The sequence below is a fragment of the Mandrillus leucophaeus genome, unplaced genomic scaffold (genome assembly GCF_000951045.1).
Source record: "Mandrillus leucophaeus isolate KB7577 unplaced genomic scaffold, Mleu.le_1.0 Scaffold981, whole genome shotgun sequence".
NCBI classification, from domain to species: Eukaryota; Metazoa; Chordata; class Mammalia; order Primates; family Cercopithecidae; genus Mandrillus; species Mandrillus leucophaeus.
In genome coordinates this window covers 117,732-122,106 of record NW_012110708.1, presented here as the reverse complement: position 1 = coordinate 122,106, position 4,375 = coordinate 117,732, and the positions used below count along the sequence as shown (strand labels likewise).

At 42.6% G+C, this 4,375-nt stretch overlaps 1 protein-coding gene across 1 annotated transcript in view; it reads right to left on the bottom strand.

Moving 5' to 3' along the window:
• ANAPC13 (anaphase promoting complex subunit 13) overlaps positions 1 to 645 on the bottom strand; it is a 17,041-nt gene extending 16,396 nt beyond the window's left edge. The window contains exon 1 of the mRNA XM_011971033.1: positions 516 to 645. The gene's annotated coding sequence lies outside the window, so the exon portion shown is untranslated. The remainder of the gene's footprint in view (positions 1 to 515) is intronic.
• Positions 646 to 4,375: the final 3,730 nt, after the last annotated feature.

The following is a 4,375-nucleotide window of genomic DNA, read 5'->3' as shown; positions in this document are numbered from 1 at the left end:
TGCAGGGGAAGTCTGGAGAAGACATTGATTCAATTATTAAAAGTGTGGGGGCAGTGGGCGGAACGAACGCGCCGACTGCTGAGGCTGGACGTAAGCTTAGTGGTGGCGCGCGTGCGCAGTGCCCGCCCGAGGTAACGGCGGGAAGGTTGAGGGGTGCGCTTGCTGCAGCCGTGTAACCGCCCGTGCGCAAGACGGAAGCGCAAGGGGCGAGCGCGTCCTGGTCTGGAGGCAGCCCAGGCTGCCTTGGTGACTCTGGCTTCGCGGCCTCATGGCTTGCGGGCGGTTCGCGCAACAGTCTGCGAACCACCAGGCGCGTCCCCGCCGGCTCGCGTCCGCCCCGGAGCCCCGTCCCTCGGCCTGGCTCGCTATGCGCTGCACACCGGCGTAGTCCGGCATGGCGCAGCCCGGCGCGCGGTTCGGCCCCGCCAGGTGGTCAGCGTTTCCTCGGAGGCCGGGTGGCTGGGGGCGCTTCGGAGAGTGGCCAGGTGGGCGGGCGAGCTGCGCCCAGTACTCACCTTTCCCGGCGGACCCACCTTTCTTTTCAGCGGAGGGACGCCAGTGCGGCCTCCCTGCCAGGGCTACTGTCTAGCTAGCGCTGTTAGGACTACTTCATTCACGGCACAAGGGGACCCGCTCATTTAGGGTGGCATGTTAAGGTTGGCAGCTTTTAAAATAGTGAGTTGGTGTAAACGGTTATGTTTAGTACAGCAGGTACGGAAATATGGCAGAAATCGTGGACTGAAATTGGAGAACCCTGAACTAACTGCTCCATGCACACAAATCAGGGATAGAAAGAAATAAGGACGGTTTCTTAGGAACACTTTAATCATGGAGATACTTGAAGTCAGTACATTTAGGCTTATAATGTGGTTTTTTTATGTCGTTTACGACATCAGGAGAGTAAAGATGTGTATGATGTCAGAGACTAGTCATCTTTTATAGTTTAAGCACCGTACACTAATATGCACAAAGTAGTTTTCCCTGAGCTTTATGTCCGGTTAAACTTATTAAAAGAATTTATTTTTTATAAAGCAGTATTGTAGAGTAGATGCTCTGTATACAGTTCCTCACGTGCTTGCGTTTATTTTTTAGATAAGAGAAAATCATAAGGATCGTTGATTAGATTTCTGTTAGCTGTAGCTTAATAGTAAAACAAAGTATATATATTTTCTTATTTGGAATGCAGTACCATTTTTAGATTAATTTTTGAGTTTGCCTTTTGACTGGCATGATCAGTGATCGGGTAGTAAAAAAGGCTCTGAAACTAAAATGGGGTAGAGATTTATAAACAGGCACACTGCCTTTTAAAATGTATGTAGATGCAACTCTAAAAGTTGTTTGTAAAAATTGTATATGTTGATTGTACTGATGCCATTTTCTCTCTTTAAAAGGTGGAATGCCTTTGCTTAGTCCTTTCTGTTCTAATTTACGTTGTGTTGGCAGATGGTGACAGCATCAGTAGTCCACTCTGTCATTGCTTCCTGCTTTCAAAAAATGTCAACTTGACTTGGAATTCAGCTAAAGCCAACATTGACATAAGGTTTCAGGAACTGAATTTCTGATCTTTATGTTATTTTAGTCCCCTGCCCGCCCCCGTCAGGAGCTAGGTTTTTCAGTTTTGCAAAGCCACACTACTGTCATTACACATACATAAATTAATAAATTGACAAATTCTCTAATGTCAATGTCCAGTCAGATTACGATTTCTTCAACTCTCTCTTAAATGTCTTTTTTGCAGTTAGCTTGTTTGAACCAAAATCCCACAGGGATCTGCCTGTTGTGTTTGGGTGATGCACATTTGACATCTTTTAATCTATAGCAGTTCCCTCATAGCTATAGCTATGGGATTAGCCCCTATTTTTCCTTACAGTTCTAAATTTAGCAGATTACATTGCACAGTATCCTTTAACAGGTATCTCTGTTGCCTTTATGTCCTCTAAACCAGGGGCCCCCAAACCCGGGGCTGCAGAGCACTACCAGTCCGTGGCCTGTTAGGAACCAGGTTACAGAGCAGGAGGTGAGTGACAGGCGAGTGAGCATTACCTACCACCTGAGCTCTGCCTCCTGTCAGATCAGCTGTGAGGTTAGATTCTCCTAGGAGCATGAACCCTAATGTGAACTGCGCATGCAAGGGATCTAGGTTGCATGCTTATGAGAATCTGACTAATGACTCATGATCTGAGGTGGAACAGTTTCATCATGAAACCATGCCCCTAACCCTCGCCATGTGTATTATTCATATTACTGAAGAAGTGGTTGGCCAGGTGCGGTGGCTCACGGCTGTAATCCCAGCACTTTGGGAGGCCGAGACGGGCGGATCACGAGGTCAGGAGTTCAGGACCAGTCTGGCCAACATAGTGAAACACCGTCTCTACTAAAAATGCAAAAAAATTAGCCGGGTGTGGTGGTGTGCGCCTGTAATCCCAGCTACTCGGGAGCCTGAGGCAGGAGAATCACGTGAATCCTGGAGGCGAAGGTTGCAGTGAGCTGAGATCACACCATTGCTCTCCAGACCAGGCTACAGTGTGAGACTGGATCTCAAAAAAACGAAAATAAATAAATAAATAAAAAGTGGTTTGGCCATTCCTCCCCCAAAACATTTCATATGAATGTTAACAAAAAGATATTTACAAAATTTTTTATTTCCACCCTGTCTGCGTTGAAAAATTTTCTTCTGTGAAACAGGTCCCTGGTGCCAGAAAGGCTGGGGACCACTGCTCTAAACCAGTAGTTAGATGTAGAATTGCACTGTCCAGTATTGTAGCCACCAGCCAGCTGTGGGTAATTAACGTGAAATAAAATTAAAAATTCAGTTTCTAGGCTGGGCGTGGTGGCTCATGCCTGTAATCCCAGCACTTTGGGAAGCCGAGGCGGGCAGATCACGAGGTCAGGAGTTTCGAGACAAGCCTGACCAACATGAGGAAACCCCGTCTCTACTAAAAATACAAAAATTAGCCGGGCGTGGTGGCAAGCGCCTACAGATTGCCTAGTGGCTACTTTTTGAACAGTGCAGTTATAAAATATTTTCATAATTGCAGAAAGTTCTATCGAGCACACTGCTTTAGAAGCCTGATCAGATTTCACCTTTATATTTGTTTCTGTTTTGTTTTTTGGTGGGGTAGTTGGGGGGTTGGGCAGAAAATTTCATAGGTAATGCAATATACTTCCTATTTCATTAATTATCAGGGAAGCAGTGTCTGAGGTTTTTTTTTTTTTTCTTTTTTTTTTAATGATGTTAACTTTAAACATTATTTTGAGTTTAGGTGTAGTTAGCTCCATCCACCCATAATGAAATTCCCCAAGATTCTTTCACTTAATGGTGAAGTTCTTTTGTGGGGTTATATTGCCTGTATCCATTACTGCATTAGAGATGCAACGTGGTGATTATCTAATTCTGTTGTTTCTTCAATATTTGTTAGCTGAGAGTCTTTTATGAAAACTTTCCCTTACCAGCTGTTTGACTACCCTGAAATACAATTTGCACAGGAAAGGCAAGAAAAATGCTTAATTCTTTCCCTCTATTTTCAGACCACAGTAATGAGTTGGTGGCCTAGCAACCTCCAAAGGTAACCATGAGGGTTTTTGCCTTTTTGTAAACCTATCATCATGAACTTATAGACTTTATAATATATTTAAACTGTTTCAACATATGGCAGTTGTGTTTTTAATGCTCAAATTGTTTAATCTTTGGCCAGTGGGAGCTCCTTAAAGTTGGCTCGTGTTCCATTTGATATGACCAATAGCTTTGTTAATTTCCTTGCTTTCTGATAAATAATTTTCCTGGCTCATTTATGGATTTCTGGTCTCCAAAGAACCCTGGTTTTTTTAAGTCTGAGATAGTATTTGGAGACCACAGTCTGTCTAGGTAGGAGAAGTGTTCTTGCTACTATGTTAATCATTGGTTCTAGGATTTATAGTGGCCAGAGTTAGAAAATATACTTTAAAAAAACCACAAATATGCAGAGTTCACATTGTTTCCAACATTTAACATTTAAATTTCCAAAATTTAAATTTAATTTTTCAGTTTTTTCACGTTTGAAATATGTTTGTATCTTTTTTGCTGAATCTTGGTACCTAGTGCCATTAATAGAATTAGTTTTTTTCCTCATCCTATGTTATATATAATGGTTTCAAGTTAACAGCCTATTTTTTTATCAGTGTGATTCCTGAACAGTGCTTAGAATTTCTTTGCAATTCTCTTTTATCCTTATTTTCTATGTCTCTAGGGAAGTGTATGGTAAAATTATTGTATTTTAAAGGCATATGAAGTAATTTATTGTATAGTTAGCCTGTCAAATTGATATCTAGTTGGTAGTTGATTTGTTTTACTTTGTTTCCAATTTTTCAGTACTGCTTTTTTCCCCATTTTGATTTG